The following is a 20,289-nucleotide window of genomic DNA, read 5'->3' on the forward strand; positions in this document are numbered from 1 at the left end:
TGAATTTTGAATGAACCTCATCCTGCATCCCACTTTCGCATGTATCTTGGAGTCATATTTGTCATCTTAGGAGACCTCTTCCTGGCATTATTAATTAGCTTCTCAGAAGGTAGACTGTCATCATTGGAAAGGCTGTAGCAAATGCAAATAATTTTGTCTGTGGTGCATTTAATAAACCGTGCTTTAGCAACTTGGAATCTGGTATTAAGTAATCTGGCCCATTATTAAGACTATCTGTGTAACTCTAATTTCATGATCAGCATCAAAGACTTTTGTTTTTCTTTGTTATTTTTGATATACAAATATAGATTAGCAAGAATTCAACTGAAAGAAATGGAAGCAGTAGAATTTTCCATGCTGAGCATCATAGCTCCATTGATGTTTTTAAGTTGCATGATGATTAAAAATGACTTATTAAATGATTAAAATTTTCTTATTAAATTGAACAACAGTCATAGTGCTTGAGAGGGAATCGATTTCTTACAAAAGTAGGAACATGTGAACCTGCCATTTAAGGGATAGCTTTGGAGTGGTCAGCTGTTAAAAATATTTAAGCCTTATAGTATATGCTGTAGAAAAAAAACCCTTTTTATTTTCTGCATGATTTTAGTAACTTCAAATTCTATTAATTATTTTGAAAACAATTACAAAAATACACATTATGTTTCAGTAAAGCTTTGAATTCATCTGTATTTAAAAAAAAAAAAAAAAAGAAGTAGGGCTGGGTAGGTGGCTCAGTGATTAAAGATGTAGCTCCTCAGCCTGATGACCTGAATTCTATCCTGGGGCCCACACATTAGAAGGAGAGAGCAGATGCCCATAGGTTCTGTGAGTGCCACACCAGCACCATGCACACATGAAAATACCTCCCAAAAAATATTTAAAAAACAATAAAATTACAAACCATAAAAGTTTTTCATACTCATTGTTAAGACTAGCAGATGTCTTAATGCTCAGACTAATAAGCTAAAGAGCAAATATTAAGACTATCTTGAAATATGTACCCACTGTGTGTCAGGGACCCTTTTAGAACTTCAAATAGGCAGCATTTCCTGATTTTTTTTTTAGTAACTCAGTAAATGAAGCCAAAGTCCAATCTCATTTATATTTCTCTATGAGGAAACTGTCTTTGATGACTTCCAAACTATAGACTGAGATGGCCCTCAGAAGCAGGAGGAGTATGATAAACATTGCTGAATAACTCAAACACTCTTTTTTTTTAATATTTAGATACAGATATATTAAGAGCTAGAAAAATAAAATTTGAGGCCTCTTAAACCTTTAAAAAAGGAAAAAATATATATATATATAAAAGGCTGGGCATTGTGGTGCATGCCTTTAATCCTAGCAGTCAGGAGGCAGAGGGAGGCAGATTGCTGTGAGTTCAAGGCCAGCCTGGTCTTCAGAGTCCAGAGTGCTAACCATTACACCATGGAACCCCCTCTCAGCCTGGTCTTCAAAATGAGTTCCAGTACACCTAGGCCCCTGTGTTGAAAAACCAAATAATAATAATAATAATAATAATAATAATAATAATAATAATAAAAGAAAATAAAAATTGCTTTTCAAGACTTGACTCCAAATACATTAACACTTAGGACATAAGACAAAAGACATCTGTGTCATATCCTTGTAGCTAAACAGATAGTGTGATTGGTGGATTAGTCTTGGAATGTCATTTACGGCTTTGTCATAAAGATGTACCTATATTTTCTGTACCTGATTTAGGCACACACACAAAAAAAGCAGTTCCAAAGGAATTTTAAGATAGTGGAGAAAGACAATTCTTTCTCAGGAAGTGACTCTGCACCTTGGTTGAAGACTAGAATTCCTTAGGGTCTACTATGTGATTCTAACTGACTCACACATGCAGCTCTTAGTTGTTTCCAACACTAGGAGCAGGATTCTGCAATGTTTGTTCATGTGACTCAAATAACATGTAGTGTGGGGTACTAGGTGACTGTGAGGAATGAAGCACAGGGAGAATTCGATGACTCTGTCATCTGAGATGTCATAACAGAGTCACAGTGATGGCCGCCACTTCAGAATAGACTTCAGAGTGTCTGGGAAAACATAAGCCTTACTACACAGTTGCCTGAGGTCATTTGGTCAATGACTTTTTGTCCTTGTGGAAATTTAACTTTGGGTCTCCCTAACACCAAATATCACTGGAACCTATAAACATTTCAATCCAATTTTGTCTATAAGAGTCTCCAAGTTCTAAAGTCAACTATTATATTCATGCTAACTATTGTCAAAATGTAAACGCTAGATAGTCAAGTAAAAAGAAAATACACTACAGTAGTTCCAGTTAGGAACAGAAACAAATTCTAAACTGTACTAAATTTGAACTAGGAAAGCATGTACAAACTCTCAAATGCTGTAGAGCTATTCAATTTGTACAACTTCAAAACAGCTAACTTCTCACAATACATTTCATAAATGACTTTGAATTTAGAGTTAGTTCTCAGTTACTTTTTAAGATAGAGCTTGCAATATAAAACCATCTAACCTGGAATAAACTCAGAATAGACACTAACTGAAACTCAGTTCCCAGCTGCTTTCAATCTGCTGGGTGTGGGGCTAACCACACGCTACCACAGTTTGCTCTTCTTTCCTGTCAATCGGCTTACAGATAATCACAGTGAAGTTGACAGAATGGAGTTTTGTGTGGTTTGACAAAAGCCAAGCTGCTATCTACCCCAAGGAAACGCTGGGATAAATTCTAAGTTCCACAATTTGTAATTCTTTTGGAGAAAGTCAGGAAGTGTGAGTTTGTGGGTTCCTCACTATTTACATGCTCATTTGAAAATTGAAATTTTCTCCAGACTCCTTCTAACTTCAAAACTAAACTTTGAAAAAACAGCAACATTTTATGAAACAGTGCCCAGTTATCCTCTCTTCTTTAAACTTCTTAGGACATTATGACAAATCTTTGATAAGAAAATAACCCATCTCAAAACAAAAATTTCTCACTCATGATTACAAGCAAACTTACCTATTAAGGAGAAGTTATCAAAAAATTACTGCTCTACCTGCCAGGTATGGTGGTGAATGCCTTTAAAATTCCAGTATTCAGGAGGCAGGGGCAAGTGGATCTCTGGGAGTTCAAGGTCAGCCTGATCTACATAGGGAAGTTCTAGGCCAACTGAGAGTACCGAGTGAGATCCTGTGTCAAAAAAGGTAGTTTTAGTTCTGGGGCAAGGAATGGAGACTTACTTAAAAGAATTCAAGAGTCAGGTGGCTATGTTTACCCTGTAATTAGAAACCAGAGAAGTCTGTACTGATTTATAGTGCCCTCTGTAATACCTCTTTGTTTTAAGTAGAATGCTAATGACAATTTTCCATTTGCATTTCTGCATGCTCAGAGAACATTGATGCCCTCTGACAAAGCTTCCAGCTGAAGTACTCTGATGGAGCAAGTAAGGCCTAGGAGATGAGGCCTCTCTTGTATTCTAGCAAAAAAAAAAAAAAAAGACACATGATAAATGTGAGTTCAGATAGTTAGAAATTGGTTGTCACATTGTGATTGGTCTCCTTTGTAAGAAACATACACTACAAACATTGTAGATGTACATTAAGAAAGCCAAAGACAGATCTTTGAAATTTTCCACAATTTTCTTCTTCCTAGTATGCAAAATTTCACTGACATGTGCAAAAGCAGTCAGGAAATCAGTTTCTAAGGACAGTGAAATATAGATAAAAGCACAACATAATGGGATGAAAAAATGCTGTGAGAAAGTTAACAACATGAAAAAAAACCAGATAGCCATATAATTATTTATGTGTTAACATGATACATTTTGAAGTATGGAGGAAGTTTAATTTAAATAATGTTTAATGCTATAATTACTATATTCAATAAATACAAAGAAAGTTATTAATATCTGATCTCAAGATTTTAGGAAGGGTTTGAGATGCTTTTCTTTCTTTCTTTTTCTTTTTTTGGTTTTTCGAGACAGGGTTTCTCTTGTGTAGCTTTGCGCCTCTCCTGGAACTCACTTGGTAGACCAGGCTGGCCTCGAACTCACAGAGATCCGCCTGCCTCTGCCTCCCGAGTGCTGGGATTAAAGGCGTGCGCCACCACCGCCCGGCAAAGATTTATTTATTTATTTATTATGTATACAGAAGAGGGCGCCAGATCTCTTTACAGATGGTTGTGAGCCACCATGTGGGTGCTGGGAATTGAACTCAAGACCTCTGGAAGAGCAGTCAGTGCTCTTAACCTCTGAGCCAACTCTCCAGCCCGAGATGCTTTTCTTAATTTCCTTTCTTAGTGTTCGTATGACTAATGCTCATTTTCTTCTCCTTATATGTGATAATTAAACAACAAAATATACCGTTCAATGACCAGGAAAAGTCTTTTAGAGCAAGTAATGGTGCTATCATCATACCTATATTGTACAAGTCTCTGTGGATATTTATTTGCATACAGAACAACTAAGCACATGAATAACATATCAGCCACTTCATCTAACACATAGCTCTATCATCATTTCACCAAAGAAAAATAGATTGTCTTTTGCAATGAGAAAAATGAGTTATTCCTAGTATATATAGTGTTTTTATCAGTATTTAGTTAATTTTTCAATTTTTATTCCCTTAACTGGATGTCAGGGTGCTAATTTATGAATGGTAGGAATTTTATATGCATAACATAACTTCTCTACAGATTCCTTTCTCCCAATGCTCTTTTATGTTATTTTTCAGTTGATTTAAGATGGTTGGTGAGTTTTCTGCATACGTGCCGGTGACGACTAACAATGCAAGCTCAAAAGAGATGCAAGATTTGCAAGTTTGGGTTTCAAAAGTACAACATAAAAACAAAAATATCAATTGCACTAGGAAAATGTAAAAATAGTTGGTGGCTTTACTAATGACGCTTGTGTAATGAGTTTAATGTGTAAGTCAGAATTGGTCAACAAGTTCAAATGTTTGATCTAGGTCTTGTTGGAAAGTAGAAAACATTTCCCTTTGCAGAACATTTTCCTCAATCTGTAACAAGACACCATTTACTATAGGAGAGAGTACATTGCTGGAGAATTATTTCTCTAGTGGAGTGTCAGGAAACATTGCTACTTGAGAGCACTGAGTATGATTCATTTTCCATGATGTCATTTTCTTTCTCTATTTCCCATGTAATCCAATGGTAGGTAGGAAAGGAAATGTATTTATGCATAAGAAACATCATAAACTGATCAAGAGGGTTAGATTTTTGAAGAGCTTTAATTTAAACAGTGATATGAAAATTGAAAAGGCACTTAAATGCTAAAGTTGGCTGAGATTTTGGGACTCAACATTAGTCATTTAAAAAACTTTTAATTCTTATTTATTTGCTGGATTATGTAAGCAAGTTGGTTAACTTCCCACATTTGAAGGAAAAAAATGACAACAGTTGTATGACTATTAAAGGAGGTACTGTAAAGGAAACACACCAGTATGTAGCATTTAATACACACTACGGAAAAACACTTATTTTTGCTCTTGATGTTTTAATACATTAAGGAAAACAGAAAAATGCATATCATCTCTCTAATTTGGCAATTGGTGAATGTGTGTCCTCTCTAAAGGGGACTCCTCAGAGATGGTACCATGTGATCAGTGCCACCAACTCTTGTTCTTTTTGTGCTTATTCTATCCTTCAGCTTCTAATTCATGCAACCAATAGCAACTAAACTTACTATGTGTTAGCAACTGAGTTAGGAACAGAGATAGTAAATCAGTAAGAATACCAGACTGACTCAGTTCCTAACTGATGTTATGTTTTAGTGATATATACTGCCTTATGATCTTATTTTCAATATATGTGCAACAATTATTAACTTTTTGACTTCTTTGTAGCAAGCACCATATGTTAAAATCATTGGCAATTTTCAGAACTCTATGTCTCAGTGAACTTATCTGAAAAGTGATCATAAGTATTCTATTGGTATATAAAAAGGGATGCAAATTGTGGTTCATTATTAGAAAGTGTATGACTTTGCCTTGCTTGAAATTACATGAAGAATGCTCAAAGTAGTTGCCTCTTAAAATATAAACTGAAAAGTTTCTGGTAAATGAACAGAAGTCAGTGCCTATTAATAATATTGCCATATTACAGTTTGTGAATAAAGGAACTGTAAAAGTTAAAACATGAAAAAGCCAAGGTGGAACTTTTGGCTAAACACAAACACTTGCTATTCCCCTTCCAAATCCCTCAAATACACAAATTAATAATGTTTCCATATTTTCTTTTATAATAACTACAAAGTTGTACACAAATTTCTAAATTTATATTCATGATTTTTTTCTTTTCTTTTCTTTTTTTTTTTTGAGAGAGAGGGTTTCTCTGTGTATCCCGGGCTGTCCTAGAACAGGCTTTATAGATCAGGCTGGCCTTGAACTCAGAGTTCAGCCTGCCTCTGCCTCCCGAGTGAGTGCTGAGATTAATGGCAGTGTGCTACCACCATCCAGCCTTATATTCATGCTTTTAAAGTTGTTAGCCAGGAGAAACAACAGTGTTCCCTTTTTCATGTAGTGGGGAGGGGGGATCTCAGAAAAAAAAAAAAAAAAAAAAAAAAAAGAGAGAGACCAATTCAGCACCATGGACAGAGTATCCAAGAAAACACACAGGTGCTACAAGAAACATTCCCTTACATTAGGGTTAAGAAATAAACTTAGAAAACAAACAGGCAAATAAAAAGAAAAAAAGCCAGAATGAAAAGCAAACAGCAAGAAAAATCACAAGGAACACATACACACAGACATAAGAAGGAAATTCACAAAACAAAAAGAGATTTGAATGTGTGAGAAGGTAGGGATGATCTGGAAGGGAAGAAGCAGGGGAGGCGAAACCATGATCAGAATGTAGTGTATGATAAAAGTACTTTCAATAATAAGAAATAACCTTAGGTATGAGAGCTGTTGTCTAGACATCATTTCAGACTGGATTCCACAGCTCTACACTTTGATTGATTATGATTTTCTATAATGGTTTCCATCTTTTGCAAAGAGAAGTTTCCTTGATGAGGGGGGCGGACTACACTTACCTATGGGTATACGGACAAATATTTAGAATGTAGTTAAGGATTATGTTGGCTTAGTAAAGTGGTGGTAGGGGGTACCTCTCCAAGATCCATGACTTCATTAGCCTTGGTAGTTTGCTAGGTTTTCCAGTATCAGGCATGATTTACTTCTTGTTGAGTGAGTTTAGTCCAATTAGAGAGCTGTTGGTTACTTCCAGGGTATGTGTGTCACTGTCACAACATTCCTTTGGTTTAGTGTGCCATGACGGTAGTGGTTGTGGTTCATAAGTATCATAGCTGGGCAGAACAGTTGGTTGTTTCTCTATTTTGGTACCATGGAAGCTAGTCCTCGGGTAGGGGACTTATAGGTCAGTTCCAGCTCAGGGGCCTCTGGCTTCTGTATGTAACGTGCATGGTGTCTTCAGCAACAGGAACTCACCTCTCCCACCCCAGGAGGAAACCAAGGGCAATAGCAATAGTCTTTAATGTTTTGGGAGTCTCTTGAACAATCCTATCCAACAATACAAAAGGGGGCTGGCTTATCATGCCAAGTGCTGAGGTTGTTATGATGTGGTCTTGGCTTTTAGAGGGAGCGTTGTCAGCCCAGATGAGAGAATTTCAAGGATCATTGCATAAGAGAGGGTGCGAAGATTGTAGGAGCCACAGCATCAGGGGTGCTGTGAGATTGTGTCTCCTAGGAATGGTAAAAGCTACACCCATAAAATCTCATCAACATGACTGCCTAAACATGAGCTGAACAAGGACAACAGCAATAAACACGCCAATCTTCAACCTTACACAAAGAACTATAGGCAAGTAAGGAATGTTAAAAAGAGAAGAATAGTCTTCTCTAGGGAAGAGCACACTACTGGATTATCCAGTAATGAAAGATCAGCCCTGAAACATACATACAAATAAAATTGTACAGACTGAGCAGTTTGTATTTATGTATTTAAGAATACATGTGTGTATATATATATACATATATATATACATATATGTATATAATAACAACTATTGAAAAAAGGCCAAGAATTTGAAAGAGAACAAGAAACGGCATACAGGATGGTTTTGGAGGGAGGAAAGGGAAGGATGATGTAATTATAATATCAAAATATAAAAGAAATAATTACAAAAAAGGAATAACCTTACAGTATCCACCTTTTTCTTTAATACACCAAGAAACCAATGGGTATGGAAGGATGTTCATCTAGATAGTATAGTAGAGTTTACACTTCTCTCCCCTTCTATCTTATGGAAACATAATGGCCCTTTCAAAGGCATGTATCATTTTAATAAATGCATCAAAGGTGTCATTAGGTTTAATAGCACCTACTCACTCAGACTATTATTCCATACCTTTTAGAGTTAGTTTAATGTGTATTAATGGTGTGAAATTGATAAAATTACAAATTGAGTTTCCCTGGGCACAAGTTAAACCAAGGAAGTAAGGAGAAGGTTGGTTATTATTACCCTTTACCCCATTCTCTGTTCATCCTACAAAATATGTCACTCTGCCCCAGGGAAAGAAATGCACTGTTAGCAGGTTGAACATAAAGTGATTTTTATGGTTTTAAGTCAGGAAACTGTCTTTGGTTGGGTCATCAAAGGTTCATCATTTTCTGTGGGGAATAAGAAAGAATGTTCTCTTTTGAGATTAAATTCCTATTTTTATACATTCAGGTTTTTTTTGAGTAATAGATAGCTTCTTATTGTCTTTTCCTTCCCTTTCCCACTTGCTGTTCAACTTAGAGGACCAAATCCATTTCATTCTGCTACCATTTATCACAGTCAATAATGAGGTTTAGCTAGCTAAACATTCAAGTGAAATATTATGATAATAAACATTATCACTGCTAATACAACTAATGTCAATAGTTGAAAAATCCAAAGTTTTGGGTTCCTGAAACATGTGATACAGTAAGACTTCATTTCAGAGTGTCAAGAAGATTAGCAAGCCATTTAACAGTGACTTGCAAAAATAGTAAGAGACCAAACCACATTCATTTTAATCATATTTGAAGGGAACAAAAATAATTTCCAAAGTTAAAACTGCAGAATACAGCTCATGAGTGAGGAGCTGAGCTAGGGTGGATATTAGTGTGAACGAACTTAGTTCATTTGACAGCTGGATGATTACCGTCAGGCTTCAGAGTGCCATCTTTTACCAACAGGACAGAATCACAGCACCACTGTGAGCATCTCTAAAGAACCCTGGCGAAGAGAAAAGAGCCCCACTGCACCCCCAAAAAAATCAAATGTTGAAAGGAAACATCTAATGTTGCTGCTTCAAAACTAAAGAAGGAAGAACCACTAAAACTGTTGAGACTTACGTTTTTAAATTTTTTTAATAATATTTAAATATTTTATATATTTTAATTTAATTTACTTCAGTCTTTAAATTTAAATTATTAAATTTAATATTCAATTAAATTAAAATTTAAATTCACCTTATTTTTTATTTAAATATTTAATTGTTTACATATCATATTTAAATATTTAAAAATTTAACTGACAAGAAGTGCTTTCTGAGCAGTTAGTAAAGAAAACATTGGTGCTTAGACATCGGCTTTTGGTCCATACCTAGCTCATTTCGGAATAGCAGCAGATCCCCTCTGTAGAAAAGCCTGTGCCTTTGCCAATAACCTGCCAGGCCCTCTGAAGCTAGAAATTTTGATTTCTAAAAGCAAATTATCTTGGTTTTTTTTTAAAAAAAAATTTAATTTCAACCTTTTATAAGTGAATGTCGTCCTGGCTTTTAAAATGAAGTAAATACATTTGTGAAATGAATCTGGTCTGTAGGCTGTCTGTCAGCTTGGGGCATGTGGGAAAGCATATGCACTTCCGTGAGGAATCTGGAAAGTTTTACATGAGATTATTACTGAGAATTTCTGGTGGGGTGCCAGGACATACACTGTGATTATGTGAGTCTGAGTCAATTTCAAAATAAGGATGCTTGAGTCTCTCTAATGCTGGGAGAGGCTAGGATAAAGCCCTTTCTGTGTTGGGATGTAGCACAGAACTCTTCTAGTCACAAGGAGGCACTTTGCAAGACCAGATGAAAAGATAATGAGGAGTCAGATGCGTAGGGTAGTATTAGTACGTTCTCCTGCTGTTCTGTGTAACTAGGCTTCCCTCTCTCACCACTCCCTAAAGCAAGCCTCAAACCTTATATTGTCTCCCAGCGTGCCAAGTGCACAACTGCGGTTCACAGATGACTTTAGGTGATTCCCAAATAATTCTTTAAAAGTTACATATGCATTTTTCTACACAGTAGAAAAATTACAACATACAAAACCTGTCATTGGAATGGGTTTCATTTCATAGATAAAGTCTAGTGGAAAACAGTATGTTTAAAATAATATTAACAGTAGCTCATATTCAGCAATGGTAGAAATTATAAAGGACACCAGTAAAACTGGCATTTTTGGAGTCCCATATTCTCTATGCAGAAAGCTTATATAGAAACTTGTCTAGTGTTGCTAAGAACTTGCTCTACAGGATAACCAATTATTTAGCTTCCAGACTCCTTTAGGATTACATTTGAGTACTATGGGGCTTCTTCCACTGGTGGTCAATCTTCGAAGAAGAGACTCCTTAAAAGGGCAGACCTTAAAAATCCAAATTTTATTTATATTCCTGATTTTCTTAAAGAGAGGATTATTTATGAACACACTTCCTTTCTATAGAAAATATGCCCTTCCTATCACTTCTGCAAGGTGCTGGCTCTACATCCAGGTGCCCGAGGCACAGACCACACTTTGTTAAGATGAAAGCAAAGTTATGGATTCAGGGCCTCAGTATTTTCATGCATAAAAAAATATCAGGAAAGAAAAACATCAAGCTGCTAATTTAATATAGCAAGCATTTCAGAGATTATTTGTTCCTCATATCCCCAAAATTTAGAGAAAAAAAAAAAACCCTGCTGAAATTAGTATACATGGCTAATATACTGTTGAGTTATACTATGCAGTTTTCCTACACAGGCAGTAATACCTAAAATGTGTATTTTACAATCTAATCTAATATCTTATATATGGAAAATTGATCTTTAACAATACCAGTAAAGAAGTATGCAAATATTAGTTTATATAACAAGTATTTTAAGTATATTTAAATACTTTAGATAGCACATATATTTAAGTAAATCACTTTGTGGATGCTCAGATTTATAAAAATAGGCAATGTTGGAATTTGATGTACTTTTAAAATGACCTTAAAGAAAGGTTTCTATTGTGAAATAATTATAGACTCATAGGAAGTAGCAAAGAAAGTTACAGAGAGATCCCACGTACCCTCCATTTATCTTACAACAGCTACATCCAAATCAGGAAATGGACATCGGTGTAGTATATCTAAAGGTCTGACATTTTATCATGTGTATAGATTTGTATAACCATCACAATCAAGATGCACAACCATGCCATCATCTCAGAGTTTACCCTCATGTTATACTTTTAGAATCATACTTCTCTCAAGTGTGGCTAAGCTCAGCAAATCACTACTAGTTTGTAAAATCATCCATTTACTAAAATACACATGGACCTCCTATGTCTGGGCTTTAGGGCATACTGGTTTGAAATTTGCCATTGGCTAATTATTCACACCTTTGATGACTTTTTCTGCCAGCCTCAGTTGCTCATCTACAAAACTGAAGTTTGGGGACTGTGATGTCTCATCTCAGCATGTAAAGTTGTTTGCCTCCAAGACTACTAACCTGAGTATCACCCAAGACCCATAAGGTAGAAGGAGAGAACCAACTCCTAAAATTTGTCCTATGAACTCTACACAGGATCCACGAGACCCACGTACCTAAGTACGCATGCTTGTGCACACACACAAATAAATAAATAAATAAAAATACGAAATCGGGGCCCAATATTTTCAGAGTGGCAACACTTAATATATCTGATTGTTTAGTTTTATTAAGATATTACCTTAAAGACTTTAACTATAAAGTCCACATCAAGTTAATGAAATGCAATTTAACCAAAATTTGCATTGTAATAATATGCCGCTTTCAAAGTGACAAATGTACTAGTCTCTCAAATGCCACCTGGAGAAAACTTGGGCCAGAGAGCCTGCTTAAGCCCTTTCTGCCCCCATGGTTCCCTTTGGGGTAGTAAAAGACACTGTTTCCCTACGATACATGATTAAACAACCTGGCCGGCAATTTGCTGCAGCAGTATCTAAGATGCAGATTCTGAACTGCAGGGGTTCAAGTTTGGCTCTGCTCTAGAAAAGGACATTCAGGAGTAGAGTTGCCCATGCTCTGTGGTCACGAAGTAAGACGATGAGGAGGACCCTGACAATCAGCACTGGAGTCACTCACTTGTATCCACCACCCTGGAGAAGATAAGAACACCAGGGAACACTTGCCCAAGTGGCTTCTTCATTTGAAGATTTAGGTGTCTCCCCGACACAGCAATGTAAGGTTCCAGATCCCTTCATTTGGCTGATTCTACCACCCATTCCCATTATATATTGACAGCTCTTGACACCACCCATTTTGACATGGTCTATCATTTTCAACCACATAGCCATGAAATCCAGATTCATCGTTTTCACCTCGGATAATCTTTATGAAAAAAAAATCACCCAGGAAACACAAACATGAAGGGTATGCACTTGGGAACGTTCCATCCTCTAGAGGCCTTTTGGAGACACCTTTTTTTCTTTTCTTTCTTTCTTTCTTTCTTTCTTTTTTTTTTTTTAAACTGAACCTTCCTTTTCGAAAGGCGCCATTTCCAAGCCTGGCTTCTGAGAAATACCAGGCAAGGGGCATCCAAAACTGATGGCCAACATGCTGGTCTAGCCAACCTGACAGTTGCAGATTGCAGTCAGATTGTTTCAATAACCAATCACACAGGGCCACTTTCGCCTTGGTGTCCCTCTGTGGAGAGCACCCCCTGTGTCCAATTTCCTATGACCTCCTTGAGTTTCCCAGAGCACCCCGAGTATCTCCTTCAATGAAAGGGGTGGTTCTGGGGTCAGTGGTCCTCTCTGACCTTCTCTAACCCAAGGCATTGGTTGCCCTTCTCTGCCCACAGGCACTGACACCAAAGCGTGCATCTTACCGTTTCCTTTGCAGACCGGGTCCATCGCGCTGTCCAGAAGGTGTCCCCGCGCGCCCTGGAGGCTGGGACCGGGCTGGGCCGCCGGCCTGCGACTCGGCGCGTGACAACCGGTTTGCGCTGGGGCTGGAGGAGCCGGACCTGGCCCGCTCCGCCCGCGCCAGCCCGGCTAGCACACGTGGTGCGGCGGCAGCCGGTGCGCTCGGGTCCCCTCGGCCTCTTGGCTTCTGGAGCCAGCGCGGCGGCACCCGGGGCTTCGGAACACGTGGGGACACGCGCCGGAGACCGGAGAGTCGGCACGGGTAGGTGGGGATGCAAAGATGCTGGCGACCAGAGGACCGATTATCCCCAGGCTTCTTCTCTGGGGCTCACAAACCGAAGGTCAGGCCGCTGTCACCAGGGCCTGTGTAGATAACAAGCTCAGGCTTCAGATTCAGCTCCCAGCGGGGTGTCGCACTGCAGTGCCTCTGGTTCCCGCCAGTTGGGGGAGCACCATCCAGGGCGGGAGATGGGTGTTTGTTTGCAGGGCTGCAATGAAGCCCCAGGGGCGGCCGCGGGCCTGGGGCAGGAGTACTCTGACCCTGGAGAAGGAGCTGTAAAACCTTGGAAACCGCAGCAAGGAGTTATGATGGCGTTCAGGACAACCTGTCCTTGGAAAAATTCCACTCACTATCAAAGGCTGCTTGGGATCTCCTAAGGAGACAACATTTATGCAGCTGCAGACCCTTTCCAAGTTCATCAATGACCTTGCCTACTTCCTGCAAGCAAGGTGTCTAAGTGCTCAGATTTCTGACCTGGGGACATACATGGCCATTTACTTACTGATTCTTAGGAGATAATAGCATTACCAACAACAATAACAATTAACTTCTTTAATAGCTAATGGAATAGAGATAGAATTTGTGCTGATTTTAGGAAAGGCTGAAAAGACTCGGGATACTGAAGACAAATCGTGTTTTAATTTTCTAGTTGAAATGCAAAACTAGGCATCAACTTCTCTACCTGCCGCTCTGCAAAGGTGAGATTCTGAAGAGACCAATAGGAAGATGTTTGTTTTCACCAGAAATACTACAGTTCCAAGTAGTTCACCCCACGCTTTGAAGTCCTCTAGAACTCTTCAGGACTAGTCCATTTGCTCCTCCTCTCATAAACTAAGAGGTAAATGGCATCCACCACAGCTGGCTAAGGAGTTCCAGGAGAGTTTCTTGCTGGTTTATGCTTAGTTTTACTCTGCATTTGTGCCTCTGGAGGAAGCCTTCCGTAAGAAAGGTTGTTTCTGTCTTGTCTCTTCCCCCCAACTCTGGATAGCATCATAGTGCATAGATTTCTGTCCATAGTGTCATAAATCCCCTTCTCCTTTCCTACCCTCTCCTGTTTGTTCCCTTCCTCCACCTCTCTCTTTCCTGCTCAGTCTTGACCTTAATATGTCTTAGTATGCACTTTGCCCCACCTCCTCTACTGCTGTTCAGAATCCAACCTTTGAATTTAACCTTCTATTGGTTTTTAATGGGTGGATCTGAGTCCCCCCTGTGGCTTTTGGTTAAAATCGCTGGTTGTCCTGCATTTCCTTCATCAGCCTGGCTTAGGTTCTTTCAGAACTGTGTCCTAGAAATTCAGTTTCCTCTGTCAACAGCCCAGCCCATCAGATATTGTGTCCCTTGAACTGCCTATGGGTCCTTTAAAGATCATTGTGGAGTCAGAAAATAAAAAAGTACAATAGAAATTTGGGTGATTACTTTTAAAGTGAAATAGCCTTGCCCTTACAATATAGATTCTACCTGTTTTGAAGGAAACATCACTGAATCTGTAGGCAGAAGACTGAACAATTAAAAACACAAAGTGTGGTATGTCGGGTGTGAGGGTTGGGGGTGAAAGCTTTAATGTGAGGAAGGAGAACAGGTGCTGACTGATGGGCAGCCCCAGACCAGACTATCCAGACTAGGGTTAAGCAGACTGGAAATAGAAAGGGAAGGGAAATCTCAGTAAGAATGCTTTTCATCAGAGTGGGCACAGTGCTGATTATACAGTGGAACCAGAGTGGAGGGCTGTCCAACAGTTTTGTTCCACATTTCTTGACAACGTAGTACATAGATATAAAAGGATCCTTTGAAATTGAGGATATAGCAAACACCTGTAGCCTACCTTGAAGCTAAATCTTTATCATTTTTATTTGACTTTAATTTTTGACAGTTTTACACGTGTGATAAGATAAAAAGGTAGGTTATTGATCTATTATTAAAAGGCAACTACTAGTTTTAAATATTTTACATTGGACTGGATTTTTGTATATTGTATATAAATTATGTATATTGATACAAATTTGAGATTGATTTTGTTAGAAGATACTGTACATATATTTCTAATCTTGTGTAAGTTATTGTACCTACAGCTCATTTAACAATGTGATGCAAATTGCTAGTCCTTAAAAGTTATTATTACCAACTAATTAGAATATAAAGAAATGCAAGTTGGTAGTTAGTGATTACAATCAAACTTGTAGTCATATTAGGTATGTTTTCAAGGTCAAACACAAATATATATTAGATAAGCAGGTCTTCTTCAAACACTTCAGAGATCTACAGAATATGGCATTTATGATGTTTTAATAACATAGATTTTTTTTTTAATGACAATGAGACATGTCTGCTCCTGGCAGCACCAATTTACTTCAGAGATGAATAGGCATCAAAGAAACTCCATGTAGAGTTCATTTTTTTTTTTTTTTTGTGGCAAGTTAGCCACTGGGCAAGAAAATGCCCTTGCCATGACTGCTGACAGTATGTTGTCCAAATGGACAAGCAGGAAACAAAAGAAAGGACTGACAAACCTTGCCAAGACAAGGTAGGAAGGCCCTTCAGAAAATCCTGCTTCACAGATGAATCTGTCAGGTATGCTAGGCATGTAGGCCAAAGATGGATGCCCCAATGTTGCAGAGAAATCTTGGGTGACTCTCCAGGCAGTCTCTGTCATTTCTCACATTTTTTGGAAGTCGCTTGTTTGCACTTCCTGCTTACTTAGGTAATATTATTTCCTTCTCAGGTCTCTGAGGTAGTTGAAGATTAGATAGTTATAGTTACAGTTATAGGTTTTCTTGTTAACAAATTTAGAAAAGAAACTCTCTAAAGAGGTGTAAAGTGTGTAAGTTTGAAAGACATCAAAAGATCGTTTTTTGGTTGGTAATACAAGTGACTAGGTACAACATTTTGGATTCACCAAAATAGGATAAATAATGTAGTATTTTCTTTGAATCTGTCAAATATTAATGGACTGGACATTGCTAATGTAATTCTTGACTGTATATATTGTATATACTTATTCTACTTATTGTATATAGTTTTTCTTATGTTAGTTATGACCTTTTATTATTTTAGACAAAAAAGAGAAATACAGTGATATATTGTGTATTCTGATAAACTTTTCTGAGGGTCAGAGGACAGAGCCAGCCACTACATTAGGCATAGAGGTCAGGCAATGGTAGCACACACCTTTAATTCTATCACTTGGGAGTCAGAGAGCCTTCTGGATCTCTGTGGGTTCAAGGCCACACGAAAGAAATAGATCCAGGCAGTGTTGGCACATTCCTTTAATCCCAGCACTTGAGATCCCATGCCTTTGCTTGGGAAGCACACATACCTTTAACCCCAGGAAGTAGTATGGCAAGGCAGATAAAGGTATATAAGACACGAGGAAACAGAAACTCACTCTCTTTAGGCTAAGGATTTCATAGAGGTCAGAACTAGTGGCTGGCTATTCTGCTTCTTTGATATTTCAACTTTTACCTTGATATCTGGCTCTGGATTTTTTATTAAAAGACGATCTAAGATTCTAACATTACATGTGAGTATAGTAGCTATGCATTTCTTGTCTTTCCTTTTACTCCCAAATTCATCATCTCTTTTGTTGTTATTATTATTACATGCATATATATATATATGCACCAACACATACATACATATGTATATATATATATGCATACATGTATATATACCCTACTAAAACAACTAAGATTGACCACTTGATATTGGATACCTATGTAGGAGGTCATCTATGGAGGAAACTGATTTTCTTCTCAGCAGCCATTGAATACCTGTAGCATTTCATCTAGAAGTAGAACTACAGGGAATTTCCCCTGTCCATATTGGCATGCTAACTAGTAGTTAAACCGTTGAAATTGTTTTAATTCCTACTCATTGCAGCAGCTTTCTGTAGGCCGGCATTTATTCAAAGTAACACACAAATGGAGAAGTAGTTAGTACTCTTGTTTCAGAAGTGGGTAGTTTGGTCTCATGGGTCTTTTCAGTACTTGTATTAGTTACCTTTCTCATTGCTGTGGTAAAATACCCAAGGGGGGGCAAAACTTACAGGAGGGAGGATGTATTTGGGTTCACAGTCTGAGAGGACACCTCTATAACCAAGCACACACATTGGGGTGTGCTGTCACATTGTGTCCGCAGCAGGAGGCAGAGAGATGAGTATTTGCTCTCAGATTCCTTTCTCTTTTTCATTCAGCCTTGCATCCCAGCCCATGAAAATGTGTTGTGTACTCAGGGTGCATGTCATTCCTTAGCTACATGTCTTCAGAAACTCCCTCATAGACTTGTCCAGAGGACTGGTTCCTAGCCGATTCCAAGTCCATTCAAATTGACCATAAAATCAGCCATTGCAATACTCAAACTGGCAGAGGATCTCTTAAAGGTGCACTGTGTTAGTGTCTTCTAAAAACCCTTCTAAAGATTGGAAAATAGTGTTAGAATTCCTTAAGCCATATATGCAATGGTTAATATTAGTTGAAATAGTATTTTAGATAATTCCTGGTATATACCATGATTATAAAAATTTGTAATGCTATTGCGCTTTATTCATAATAGATGTGTTAAATGAAATGTGAAACATGGCAAATCTGAAGAAATATCATAATCTCTTTGAGCCTGTAGCTCCTCATCTGTGAGGTAGGAAGTGTACAACATCTGGGAGTTTCAGGTGAATGTCAAAGGAAGCTACAGAAAAAAAAAAGTGCTCTGAATTAAACTGCATGTGGTATTATCGTATAACAACTAAAGATACCCAAGTGGAAATCACATAGTGGATTGAGTGGGAAAAGAATATTCTGTAATTTAAGTCAGCTTTGCACATAGACACAGTTGTAGAATTTTTGCATGAATAGGAATTTATGGTTTGTTAATTTGCCCCCCCCCCCTCTTTTTTTTGTCTTTTTGAGACAGGGTTTTTCTATGTAGTCCCAACTCTGTCCTACAACTTGCTTTGTAGACCAGGCTGGCCTCAAACTTTAATTTGCCTCATTTTATATGTGAAGAAACAAATATCCATAAGTTGTCTACGATCTAATTATAATACCGAAGAATACTATTGAAAATTCTGTAATAAAAAGGTGGAGCCACCAATGATAAATGAGGCCACAAATTTGAAAGAAGCATGGGGAGGGATGTTTGGGAGGATTTGGAGGGAGGGATGAGTATTGTAATTATATTATATATTATTATTATTATTATATGATGGTGATTATATTATATAATTATTATTTTATATATTTAATTATATTATATATTATTATGTGATAGTGATTATATATATTATATTATATATACTATATTAAATTTCAAAATTATTTTTAGAATGGTGGTGCCATGGAAAGTAGCAGTAAATTTACTGACTATTATATGGCAGCTAGTTGCTAGAAATACAGTGAAGTATAAAATGATTACTATTTCTACCTTCTAAACCTGATGCCCTAAGAAAGAGAGTTAATAGTCATTTTAACCACCAAGTGTCTTAAAGTTTTTACAATTGGAGACATAGTAATGAGTTCAGAAGCTAAATGTGATGAGAAGTGAAAATATTTCAGAAGTCAAGCTGACAGGATTTACTGGTTCTTTGAATGAGAAGTCGATGGAGACAAAGAGTCAAGAATATCAGACTTTGGGCCTGAACAATCACTCTGGAGCTGGGTTGTAGTGATGGTTGGTATGGGGATGGGAACAATGATTAGATTTTTTTTTGTTTGTTTATACAATATTTTAAATAATAATCAAGCACCACAAAGGGATTTTTGAGTAGGAGTCTGGAGCTCAAAGGAGACTCAGTAATGTTGGGGATCTGTACTTGAGAACTGTATTTGAATATGGGATTTCACTGTTGGTAGTTGGGTCTGCTGTATAATTGTAACAGCCTCCTGTTATCATCATGTTTGGTCATAATACACAGTTTTGGGCAAAAAGGTGGATGCTGATAGTGCAGTAGTTTTTTATGTAAGGGAGGAATCGACTTTATCAAATTGGAGTCAATGTCTATTGGGGAAAATTATAAAGGCCACTCCACGTAGTTAAAAGGAAGATTTATTTAGTGGATGACTTACAAATGAAGGAATGGATAGGTTGCGGGGGTCTGGGGAAGGTGTATCGCAATCCAGTGGTGTTCTCTGGAGCTCTGCACAGTCAATCTCCACCGTCCAGGGTCCAGGCGCAGAGCACTCGCCCAGCGAGAGCGCTCGCCCATCCAGCTCTTGGGTTTCCAGCGCCTCCCCTCACCCCGCCTCGTAGGCGTGACAGTTGCCAGAGTCTCAATGGGGGTTGGAACTTCCAGATCCAAGTTGGAATGGCTACCCACTACAAATGTCTTTAATACTTTTATGCCAGGCATGGCAAGCTAGTAATGCACTAAGGTACTGTTGACCAAGAAGTCAGCACAATAGCAAGTTTCTAAGTTATGGAGGCAAGAGATCAGGGCTGTGCTCACCATGCTGGCGTGGCATTATATGTCGTGATCAGGACACTATTGAGTAGATTAGCCATAATTATAAAAGTTGTTACGAAAGTCTTTACATGATGCCAGAGCACTGGTGCTCCTTTCACAGTGTGACTAATACAGAGACACAGATGTCGAGAGCTGTACTGATGGTACAATGCCAACAGGTGAATGAAACCCTGGAGAGGACAGCTGTGACTTTTTTTAAAGTAGACTGTGATAAACAAGGCTCATCTAGTGATGTGGCTTCAAGATGTGTGTATTTAGAAATTTAACAAACTTCTCCTGTGACTAATTTGGATACTCTGTTGCTAGAGAGACTAAGAATTAGGGGACTTAAGAAAATAATGTTTGGGAATCCTTACTATTGACATTGTTTCTTATTATTTATGTGTCTGGCACAGAAAGTGATGGTTATGTCTGTGTCACATTGACTATTTGACACCTTA

At 37.9% G+C, this 20,289-nt stretch overlaps 2 protein-coding genes across 5 annotated transcripts in view; one reads left to right on the top strand and one right to left on the bottom strand.

Moving 5' to 3' along the window:
- The window catches only part of Sybu (syntabulin), a 112,405-nt gene extending 98,388 nt beyond the window's left edge, over positions 1 to 14,017 (bottom strand). The window contains exon 1 of the mRNA XM_028867939.2: positions 13,082 to 14,017. The gene's annotated coding sequence lies outside the window, so the exon portion shown is untranslated. The remainder of the gene's footprint in view (positions 1 to 13,081) is intronic.
- Smg5 (SMG5 nonsense mediated mRNA decay factor) overlaps positions 1 to 20,289 on the top strand; it is a 136,940-nt gene that overhangs the window by 19,936 nt on the left and 96,715 nt on the right. For 3 of the 4 annotated variants that reach the window (XR_003734382.1, XM_028867936.2, XM_028867937.2), the window contains exon 1: positions 13,304 to 13,380. The exons of the other annotated variant lie outside the window; for it this stretch is intronic. The gene's annotated coding sequence lies outside the window, so the exon portion shown is untranslated. Of the gene's footprint in view, positions 1 to 13,303; positions 13,381 to 20,289 lie in introns of those variants that run through there. 4 annotated transcript variants of the gene reach the window in all.

This window comes from Peromyscus leucopus, chromosome 20 (genome assembly GCF_004664715.2).
Source record: "Peromyscus leucopus breed LL Stock chromosome 20, UCI_PerLeu_2.1, whole genome shotgun sequence".
Lineage (NCBI taxonomy): Eukaryota > Metazoa > Chordata > Mammalia > Rodentia > Cricetidae > Peromyscus > Peromyscus leucopus.